Here is an 11,976-nt window from a genome sequence, read left to right on the forward strand (position 1 = left end):
GAAGGGGAACCAGAGAGTAAGGCCAGAAGACTCAGAGAAAGAGCAGGCAGGGTGAGGTTGCTAATCAAAGAGAGTCTGGTGGACTGAAGAACATTTGTTTCAATGCGAGAAGTGTAACAGGTAAGGCAGATGAACTTAGAGCTTGGATTAGTACTTGGAACTATGATGTTGTTGCTGTTACAGAGACTTGGTTTAGGGAAGGGCAGGATTGGCAGCTTAATGTTCCAGGAAACAGATGTGTCAGGCGGCATAGAGGGGGATGTAAAAGGGGTGGGGGAGTTGCACTACTGGTTAAGGTGAATATCACAATTGTACTGTGGGAGGACACCTCGGAGGGCTCATACAGCGAGGCAATATGGGTAGAGCTCAGGAATAGGAAGGGTGTAGTTACAATGTTGGGGGTTTACTATAGGCCGCCCAACAGCCAACGGGAGATAGAGGGACAGATATGTAGGCAGATTTTAGCAAGGTGTAAAAGTAACAGGGTTGTGGTGGGAGATTTTAACTTCCCCTATATTGACTGGATCTCACTTAGTGCTAGGGGTGTGGATGGGGCAGAGTTTGCAAGGAGCATCCAGGAGGGCTTCTTGAAACAGTATGTAGATAGACCAACTAGGGAAGGGGCTGTACTAGACCTGGTATTGGGGAATGAGCCCAGCCAGGTGGCCGACGTTTCATTAGGGGAGCACTTCGGGAACAGTGACCACAATTCAGTAAGCTTTAAGGTACTGATGGATAAAGATAAGTGTAGTCCTCAAGTTAAGCTGCTAAATTGGGGGACGGCTAATTACAACAATACAAGGGAAGTAGAAAGAAACTTAAGCAAAGAGTAAGGAGGGCTAAAAGGGGTCATGAAACGTCACTGGCCAGCAGGATTAAGGAAAATCCCAAGGCTTATTATACATATGTAAAGAGCAAGAGGGTAGCCAGGGAGAGGGTTGGCCCACTCAAGAACAGGGGAGGGAATCTATGCATGGAGCCAGAGGAAATGGACAAGGTATTAAATGAATACTTTACGTCAGTATTCACCAAAGAGAAGGACTTGGTCAATTATGAGTTTGGGAAAGGTTGTGTCGATAGTTTGAGTCATGTTGAGATCAAAAAGGTGGAGGTATTGCGGTTCTTGAGAAACATTAAGGTAGACAAGTCCCCAGGGTCTGATGGGATACATTCCAGAATACTGAAAGAAGCAAGGGAGGAAATTGCTGGGGCCTTGGGAGAGATCTTTGTATCCTCACTGGCAATAGGAGAAGTCAGTAAGAAGTCTCACAACACCAGGTTAAGTCCAACAGTTTTATTTGATAGCAAAAGCCACTAGCTTTCGAAGCGCTGCTTCTTCATCAGGTGAGTGGGATTTCAGTTCACAAACAGAGCATATAAAGACACAAACTCAATTTACAAAATAATGGTTGGAATGCAAGTCTTTACAGGTAATCAAGTCTTAAAGGTACAGACAATGTGAGTGGAGAGAGACAAAAGCTGGGGGTTCTTTGTACAATGGGTTTCAGGATGCCCTTGACGTAGCCGGAGCCTTCAACATGTCATTGATGAAGACGAACATCTCGCGAAGGCCATCTCCACACCCCCACTTCATGCCTTCAGACAACCGCACAACCTCAAACAGACCATTGTCAGCAGCAAACTACCCAGCCTTCAGGAGAACAGTGACCACGACACCACACAACCCTGCCACAGCAACCTCTGCAAGACATGCCAGATCATCGACATGGATGCCATCATCTCACGTGAGAACACCATCCACCAGGTACACGGTACATACACTTGCAACTCGGCCAACATTGTCTACCTGATACGCTGCAGGAAAGGATGTCCCGAGGCATGGTACATTGGGGAGACCATGCAGACGCTATGACAATGGATGAATGAACACCGCTCGACAATCACCAGGCAAGAGTGTTCTCTTCCTGTTGGGGAACACTTCAGTGGTCAATGGCATTCGGCCTCTGATCTTCAGGTAAGCGTTCTCCAAGGCGGCCTTCATGACACATGACAGCGCAGAATCGCTGAGCAGAGACTGATAGTCAAGTTCCGCACACATGAGGACGGCCTCAACCGGGATCTTGGGTTCATGTCACACTATCTGAAACCCCCACGACTTGCCTGGGCTTGCAAAATCTCACTAACTGACCTGGCTGGAGACAATACATATCTCTTTAACCTGTGCTTAACCCTCTCTCCACTCACATTGTCTGTACCTTTAAGACTTGATTATCTGTAAAGACTCGCATTCCAACCATTATTTTGTAAATTGAGTTTGTGTCTTTATATGCCTTGTTTGTGAACTGAAATCCCACTCACCTGATGAAGAAGCAGCGCTCCGAAAGCTAGTGGATTTTGCTACCAAATAAACCTGTTGGACTTTAACCTGGTGTTGTGAGACTTCTTATTGTGTTTACCCCAGTCCAACGCCTGCATCTCCACATCAATAGAAGTCCCAGTGGTTTGGAGAATAGCCAATGTTATTCCTTTGTTTAAGAAGGGTAGCAAGAATAATCCGGGTAAATACAGGCTGGTGAGCCTTACATCAGTGGTAGGGAAATTATTGGAGAGGATTCTTTGAGACAGGATTTACTCTCACATGGAAATAAGTGGACGTATTAACGAAAGGCAACGTGGTTTAGTGAAGGGGAGGTTATGCCTCACTAACTTGATCGAGTTTTTCAAGGAAGTGACAAAGATGATTGATGAGGGTAGGGCAGTGGATGTTGTCTACATGGACTTCAGTAAGGCCTTTGACAAGGTCCCTCAGGGCACACTGGTGCAGAAGATGAAGTCACTTGGGATCAGAGGTGAGCTGTCAAGGTGGATACAAAACTGGCTCAGTCATAGAAGAGGGTAGCAGTGGAAGGGTGTGTTTCTGAATGGAGGGCAATGACAAGCGGCGTTCCTCAGGGATCAGTGCTGGGACCTTTGCTGTTTGTAATATACATAAATGATTTGGAGGAAAATGTAACTGGTTTGATTAGTAAGTCTGCGGACGACACAAAGGTTGGTGGATTTATGGAGAGTGATGAAGACCATCAGAGGATACAGCAGGACATAGATCGGTTGGAGACTTGGGCGGAGAGATTGCAGATGGAGTTTAATCCAGACAAATGTGAGGTAATGCATTTTGGGAGGTCTAATACAAATAGGAAATATATAGTAAATGGCAGAACCCTTAAGCGTATTGATAGGCAGAGGGATCTGGGTGTACAGATACACAGATCACTGAAAATGGCAACGCAGATGGAGAAGGTAGTCAAGAAGGCATACGGCATGCTTGCCTTCATCAGCCAGGGCACTGAGTTTAAAAATTGGCAAGTAATGTTCTAGCTTTATAGAACCTTCGTTGGGCCACACTTGGAATATAGTGTTCAATTCTGGTTGCCACACTACCAGAAGGATGTGGAGGCTTTGGAGAGGGTACAGAAAAGATTTACCAGGATGTTGCCTGGTATGGAGGGCATTAGCTATGAGGAGAGGTTGGAGAAACTTGGTTTGTTCTCACTGGAATGACGGAGGTTGAGGGGAGACCTGATAGAAATCTACAAGATTATGAGGGGCATGGACAGAGTGGATTGTCAGAAGCTTTTTCCCAGGGTGGAAGAGTCAATTACTAGGGGGGCATAGATTTGTGTGAGGGGCAAGGTTTAAAGGAGATGTACGAGACAAGTTATTTTTTACACAGAGGGTGGTGGGTGCCTGGAACTCGCTGCTGGGGAAGGTAGTGGAAGCAGATACGATAGTGACTTTTAAGGGCGTCTTGACAAATACATGAATAGGATGAGGAATGGAGGGATATGGCCCCCAGAAGGGTAGGGGGTTTTAGTTCAGTCGGGCAGCATGGTCGGTGCAGGCTTGGAGGGCCAAAGGGCCTGTTCCTGTGCTGTAATTTTCTTTGTTCTTTATTCAAATGGCCTCCTTCTGCACTGTAGGGATTCTTTCTAGGTTAATAGGCCCAGGCTTCTCTGCTGTTAGGGAGGGAATTCCAGGATTTTCACCCAGTGGTGGTGAAGGAAAGGCGATATTTTTCCAGTCCAGGATGGTGAGCAACTTGGAGGGGAATGTACAGGTGATGGCACTCCAATGCATGTGATGCCTTTGTCCTTCTAGGTGGTCGTGGTTGAGAGTTTGTAAGGTGTTGTCAAAGGAGCCTTGGTGAGTTGCTGCTGTGCGTCTTGTAGATGGTACACACTGCTGCCAGAGGCACTGGTAATGGAGAGAATGAATGTTGAAGTTAGTGGATTGGGAGTGGCAATCCAGCAGGTTGCTTTATCCTGCATGGTGTTGAGCTTAAAGAGTGTCATTGGATCTGCACCAATCCAAACAGGTGTAGCGTTTTCCATCACACTCCTTACTGGTGCTTTGCGAATGGTGGACAAGGCTTGGGGAGTCAGGAGGTGCATTACTCCTTGCCAAATTCCCAGTCTCTGATCTGCTTAGCCACAATATTTATGTGGCTGGTGCAGTTCAGATTTTGGCCAGTCGTGACCTCCAGGATGTTCAAGATAGGGGATGCAGCAATTGTAATCCCACTGCGTCAAGGGGAGATGGTTAGACTCTGTCTTCTTGGAGATGTTCATCACCTGATGCAAAAGTTACTTGCTATTTATCAGTCCAAGCCTGAATGTTGTCCAGATTTGCTGTATGTGGACATGGACTGATTCAGTTCTGACAAGTTATGAATGAATGGGATTAACACTTGTATAGGACTTGGAATTTGGAATATTGTTGTGATATATTTTTGAGAAGAGGATATTTTTCACCTCTTCCCTTGAGAACTGTGGAATGTATTGTTCTACTATTGATGGGTGGCATGGTGGCACAGGGGTTAGCAGCATTTCCACCCTCGGGTCACTGTCTGTGTAAAGTTTGCACATTGTCCCCGTGTCTGCGTGGGTTTCCTCTGGGTGCTCTGGTTTCCTCCCACACTCCAAAGATGTGTGTGTCTGGTTAATCAGCCATGCAAAATTTCCCCTTCGTGTCAGGGGGGCTAGCACGGTAAATAGGTTACGGGGAAGGGCCTGGGTTGGAATGTTGTCAGTGCAGGCTCGATAGGCCAAATGGCCTCCTCCTGTCCTGCAGGGATTCTATGACTCTCCGTAGTCAGAGGATATACTGCTTTATAAGGACATGTAAAATGCAATTGATCCTTCTGCTGCTACAGTATAGTGCATACACATATTTAAGGATGCAAAGTGAACACTTAACCACTGTGCAAGTTCGATGCAATTCAATTAGGAGACTATCATATTGTGGTCCTAGTGTTTCCGGATATAGTAGAGCTCTTCTATACAAGCAATTGCCACTGTACTATGTCTGAAATAGGATGGACAAGAAGTGTGTGCATTCTCATGATTTTAATAATTTGCTGCTTTCAAAGAAAGTAAATAATTAAACTTGCATATTATTAACCTCCACGACCAATGACCCAGAAGCAGCACAGTAAGGAAAATTTGTAAGTTCCTTGAAATGTCTGTGGAATCTAATGGTTTTAAAAATGCCTGTGATGGACTGGTTAAGAGTTTGCATCAATTGTAAAGGGGTCAATGGTAATTTTCTTGGATTTTAAGAAATAGTATTCCACGTGGCCTGATGACCCTTGACCTGGAAGCAGTACCAATTGGAAGGAAGTTAATTTGCAGAAGCCTTTTGTGGGCAGGCACAAAAGAGAGCTGAGAGCAGATGGGTATCAGTACACAGATGCAGGGACAAAGGCTCAACACGGACAAGATGCACGTGTATGAATTCCTTTTCACTCTGGCCACATATACCTTTCACAGACAGGTTTGCTGGCTTCAACCTCAGAGTTCTGTGTCCCTCATTCCGTCTCTGTCGGTTTTCTCTTTGTGCCTGCACCTTGGTCCTCAGTTGGAGTATTCCTGCCGGTGACTTGAGTTGGCAAAAGTGGGAGAATGCACGAGATGCCACATTCGTGAAGGGAGTGATGTGGGCGCTTGTGTAGCTTTGTTATGTTGACTATCTGAAGTGAAATTTACCATATCATTTGCCTGTTGACTCGCATCGAATTTGCGTTGGTTCAGGTGCCGCAAGTTACAAAACGTGGAATTTTGTAGGTAATGTCTGCACTTGGGGATCATTTGGTAACTTAGGTTTATGGTTCTTCCATGGGATCATAACACCTTCCATAAACTCTTTTATGACAAAAATCCTGGAGCTTGAAGCAGGGGTTTCTTTTACAATTTATAAGTTTACTGGCTTCTGTCGTGTGAATGTCAACTTAACACACAAAGGCTTGGCTCTGCAGCTGCTTTTGTGGTCGTCTGTTTTCTTTTTGTGGCAATGCATTTGGCCATTCCTGAACCACAGAATTAAACACAGCACACTGCTCATTTATTCCCAGTGAAGTGGAGGCAATAGCATGTGACTTACTTTCATGACCACTCAAACGATACAAGCTGAAAACATTTGGAAGCAGTCAGTAACAATGGTGGGAGAAGATGATAATCTGTAGAAAATGGCATCCATTTCAAAGGACTCTGAGCTCTTGACCACAGGGCATTTATGGTTAAAGCTGTGGCTGCAATGGGAAAATTCCCTCCGCGCAATCAAAGACAAGAGCATCTACCGTGGGATAGCAGAGCGGTACTTTGCATTTCTGCATTCTCCACAGTATTCAAAATCGGAGTTCGCTTAGGCTTTGGAGTGCAATTTCTGCATATACATATCCTATGTAGTCTGACCAATAATTAACAATCAACTCATCTAATACCAATGTGTGGGAAGGCACATTGGACAAGCCTTTCTGACAAGATATGGTAGAGAACCCCACATCAGGGGGAGACACTACTGAATCTCCTTCATAACTGAGCACTTCCTCTTCAGGAAGCTCCAGTTCACAAAATGACCAGGTGGACAGTTCATTGAATGGATTCTCCAACATCTGCAACAATTGGTGACTTGCAGATTCTGTTGTGGTTGGGTTTTGGATTAAAACGAGGATCATCTTGGATCCATTAACACCAAACAGTAGTACAGCAAGCAGTTCCACAATACCAGGTTAAAGTCCAACAGGCTTATTTGGAATCACAAATTTTTGGAGCGCTGCTCCTTCATTAGGTGAGTGGAGGTAGATTCACAGACACAGCATATATTGGCAAAGACACAATTGCAAGGTAATTACAGATTGGAATGTGAAGAATGATTGGAATGCGAGTCTTCACAGGTAAAGACTTGAATTTGATACAGAGTCAGGTTTCACTAGCATTCAGCCTTGTTTTTTCCCCAACCACCATCTTCAGAAGGTCAAAAAATCACCAGGGAGGAAGCTCTGATAGAAATCAAATCTTTTTAAATTAGCTCGAGGGAGAGGAAGGAATGGGGAGCTGGATGTTGGGATGGAGGTGGGAATGTTGTGGGCTAGAGTCAACAAAACTCTTTCACTGCACGGGTACATGTCATTGAATCATAGAATCCCTACAGTGCAGAAAGATGTCATTCGGCCCATCGAATCTGCACCGACAACAATCCCACCCAGGCCCTATCCCGGTAACCCCACGTATTTATCCTGCTAATCTCCCTGACGCTGAGGGACAATTGAGCATGGTCAATCAACCTAACCCGCATATCTTTGGACTGTGGGAGGAAACCAGAGCACCCAGAGAAAACCCACGCAGACACGGGGAGAATGTGCAAACTCTACACAGACAGTCACTCAGGGCCGGAATTGAACCTGTGTCCATGGCGCTGTGAGGCAGCAGTGCTAACCACTGTGCCACCTTGTCCATGGGAGTCAGTTTAGCTCAGTTGCTGGATGACTGGGTCATGATGCAGAGCGATGCCAACAGTGCGGGTTCAATTCCCGTACCAGCTGCAGTTACTCATGAAGGCCCCATCTTCTTAACCTTGCCCCTTGAGGTCCTCATGGTTAAATCACCATCAGTCAGCTCTCCCTCTCAAAGGAGAGTGCAGCCTATGATCATCTGGGACTATGGCGACTTTATTTTTACATGTCCAGAGGAGAGGGAGAGAGATATGGGAGGAGGCAGGTTTACAAGCTATTCTGGGAATTCCCCTTCCTATGCCCTTTTAAGTGCCACAGCAGGGTACTGCAAGCTTAGTGAAAAGTCTAAACCTTAAGCGGGCATATTAGACGTCATGTTGAAAATGGCTTCCCTTTGACTATAAGTTCTTTTTAATAAAGGTTTCTTTAGGGTGAACCATGGTGGTGTGGGCGATGAGGGGGATCTCATGGCATAGCCCTGGACCGATCCTCCTAACCATCTTCCAGGCATGAATGGTCTATCCTATCTATAGGATTGAGGAGTATTTTAACCACAAAAAATGGGTGGGATGTAAAATAACTCAAATCTAAACACAAGCTGCCCACTTCCAGTTGTAACAGAGCAGGGATTAGGATGGAGGAATGCCATGGACGGGTAAAAACTGGACAACCTACTCACCTCCAGGTGGTGCATTGATCATTTGAATATTTTAATGAGGCTGCATACCTCAGATTTTTACCTCCATTTTAAATTCAACCCTGATTAGCCGGGTTTCTTGGGGATTGGTCATCTTGGCATCTAAATGGTGGAAAAGGTTTGCGTTTTCCAGCACTGCTTGTGGGGCAAGAAGAGCACAGGGCTCTGTCCTGGCACCCCAGCTACCCTGCTTTCCTCCTCTCAAACAGACCCCACCATGTTCACTCCTCAACCCTATAAGGCACTCTGCATCTCCTTAGAAGCTACTCTGTGCCATACCCTGAACCTCCAGTCGCCTCTGCCCCTGTTGTAGACTTGCCCTTTGGATACAGCCAACTTTGCAACATTCAATAGGGAACCAGGCCTGTCAAAAAGACTAGTTTACGGACAGATTTTTAAAAAATAAAAGCACGCCATGCAGTCGAAGCTCTATGGCATTTGGGGAAACCAGAATTTCCCGGATTCCTGACCCAAATCCTTTGGAGCCCTACCCCGCGCTGCAGTTTTGAATTGGGTCTGCCAGGCAGACACTTGCACCCGAGTAGGACCCCTGGATTTTCAGACCCAACATCATTGTATATCACAAAAAGGTGTTTTACAAACTCAAGAACAGCATGTACGCTGAATCCCTGGAAACTCAACCACAAGCTTATAATAGATACACCACAAACTTACGCAGGGAGAACAGCAAAGTTTATTTTCAGAACTCATCAGAAACACTATAATACCCGCCAGGACATTTCTGTACGATAAACAATTCCTCAGTGTTCTGCTCAGTTAAGCACAAGATCAGCCAACTCGTTTTATTTACTGTTGCTGATGACTAATCAAATAGAAGCAGATGTATTTGCTATCCTCCATCAGTTCAGACCTGTGAGAAGTACTTATATATGGAAGACTGGTTGATGTAAATGATGTTTCCAGCGAGTGCCAACTGCAAATAGCAGCTTTAGAGCCTCAGGCAGAGCATGGCAGTAAGTAGCAAGTACTTTCAGAATCACAATGTATCCCTCATTACGACTGCAGGGGATTGCTTGCCCACTCAAAAAAAAAATGGCGCAGGAGCAAGGAGACTTCTTGCAACCTGTTCCCAGCATAATCTCTTAATTTAATCTTTTACTGCCGTCCTTATGCACTTCTGAGGGATCGTGTGTCTGCGTAGCCCTGTTTGCTTCAGTCAATGCAAAGACTTCTGATGCGCGTCAATTGAACACGAGGCACGAAGCTTCGGTAACAGAAGGCTTTTATTGTCTAACAATGGAACTAATAGAACGTAAACACACTATCCCAGACTGACGAGGTCCCGCCCGAGCAGGGGGTCTTATACCTCTCCCAGGAGGCGGAGCCCGACTGGGATGTGCCACAACAGTAACAACCACAGGTGTATTAATCCCACCCGAGCCCAACAACAACATTAGAACAATCCCACAGTGGGAACACCCTAGCCCAACAACAACATTAGAACAATCCCACAGTGGGAACCAACGATGGTTCACCACAACTTCATTTTAAGACATTTCTGCTTATGCACAATTACATTTAAATAATAAACTGTAGGGGTTACCTAACTCTGCTAAGCTGAACAGTTGTGGCTGACTTGACTGCATGTAGAATCAGAAGGCATGATGGGTTAGCTAAAAAATTACTGCATTCCTGAAGGGTACACAATGCAAACAACAGCAGCTGCAAGGATTGTTTTTCTAGACGGAGACAGCATGTGAAAACACTTCCAACAGCGAGATAAGGGTTGAAATATATTTTTGACTTCAGTGTGCGTGTTAAAGTTCAGTTCAGTTTTGTGTTTAAGTTCAGTTCAGAGCCTGGCAGAGAAGCCAGTCTCCAAGTTTGTTTCTTTGCTTCAGTCATGTTAATCTTTTTACATTCTGTTCAATAAAAGAAAATCATTTTAAAACTCGTACTAGTGCTGTCCCCTCGTCTCTTCAAATGAATGAATGGACCCAACAGCTTCGAAAACTGAATTCTAAGTCTTTTAAACGGTCTAATCTGATCTTTCTCTTCACCCTACCTGTAACTGCAACACTATATTCTGCACCCTATTCTTTTCCTTCTCCCCTATGTACTCTATGAATGGCATGTTTTTCCTGTACAGCATGCAAGAAGCTATACTTTTCACTGTATACCAATATATGTGACAATCATAAATGGAAATGGGAACAGTGCAATTTTTGAGATTTCCAGTAGAAATAGAAGTGAAGAAAGAGACAGTCAATCTGGGACAGTCTTGGTCAGAGTTGGTGCAGACACAATGGGCCTTATGCACTGTAAGGAATCTATGATTCATTCCCGCTAGATCGTATTCCTGCGCTGGGCATTATTTGTGCTAACGTCCCTCATGGAAGTCTCCTTTTTAAATGTCGAAGATTATTTCTTTCTGGCTTCTGGTCCCACTTTCTTTGAAGAACAACACCTTCCCTGTTGCAGTCCTCTTTACGGGCCAGTTGGGTAGATCATGAGAAAAAAATAAGCGATTTATCTGCTAAACGAGATCTACCGGCACCTGTCACAACCTTAGGATGCCCGAGGCATGCTGGAGCCAGTGAGGTACTTAAAGTGCAGTCACTGCTGTAGAAAATGTAGCAGCCAATTTGTACACAGCAAGCTCCCAGAAACATTACAAATGTTCAGATCCTCGGGTTTAGATGTTCTCTGAGGAATAAGTGTTGGCCTGGACCCAGAGAGTGCTCTCCTACTCATCTTTGAATAATAACTTTTGAATAATAACTGTGGGATCTTTTATGTTCCACTTGAGAAGGTCGACAGGACCTCAGTTTGATGTTTATCAAACAATGGCAGCCTGCCAACACGCATTTTTTAAAAAAAATTCTCATTCAACATTTCTCCAATTTCTCCTGTGTATCATATCTAGATGTGCATATCTGTGTTTTCATTTACCATAAAACCATAAGACATAGGAGCAGAATTAGGCCACTCAGCCCATCGAGTCTGCTCTGCCATTCAAGCATGGCTGATATTTTTCTCATCCACATTCTCCTGCCTCTTCCCCATAACCTCTGATCCCCTTATTAATCAAGAACCTATCTATCTCTGTCTTAAAGACACTCAATGGCCTGGCCTCCACAGCCTTCTGCAGCAAAGAGTTCCACAGATTCACCACTCTCTGGCTGAAGAAATTCCTCCTCATCACTGTTTTAAAGGATCATCCCTTTAGCTGGAGGTTGCGCCCTCTGGTTCCAGTTTTTCTGACTAGTGGAAACATCCTCTCCACATCCACTCTATCCGGGCCTCGCAGTATCCTGTAAGTTTCAATAAGATCCCCCCTCATCCTTCTAAACTCCAACGAGTACAGACCCAGAGTCCTCAACAAAGAACAAAGAACAAAGAACAGTACAGCACAGGAAACAGGCCCTTCGGCCCTCCAAGCCTGTGCCGCTCCTTGGTCCAACTAGACCAATCGTTTGTATCCCTCCATTCCCAGGCTGCTCATGTGACTATCCAGGTAAGTCTTAAACGATGTCAGCGTGCCTGCCTCCACCACCCTACTTGGCAGCGC

General features: G+C 45.1%; 1 protein-coding gene across 6 annotated transcripts in view; it reads right to left on the minus strand.

The window, feature by feature from the left end:
* LOC144508555 (peroxidasin homolog) overlaps nt 1–11,976 on the minus strand; it is a 184,172-nt gene that overhangs the window by 80,628 nt on the left and 91,568 nt on the right. The gene's annotated exons all lie outside the window — the stretch shown is intronic.

Source organism: Mustelus asterias, chromosome 20 (assembly GCF_964213995.1).
Source record: "Mustelus asterias chromosome 20, sMusAst1.hap1.1, whole genome shotgun sequence".
NCBI lineage: Eukaryota > Metazoa > Chordata > Chondrichthyes > Carcharhiniformes > Triakidae > Mustelus > Mustelus asterias.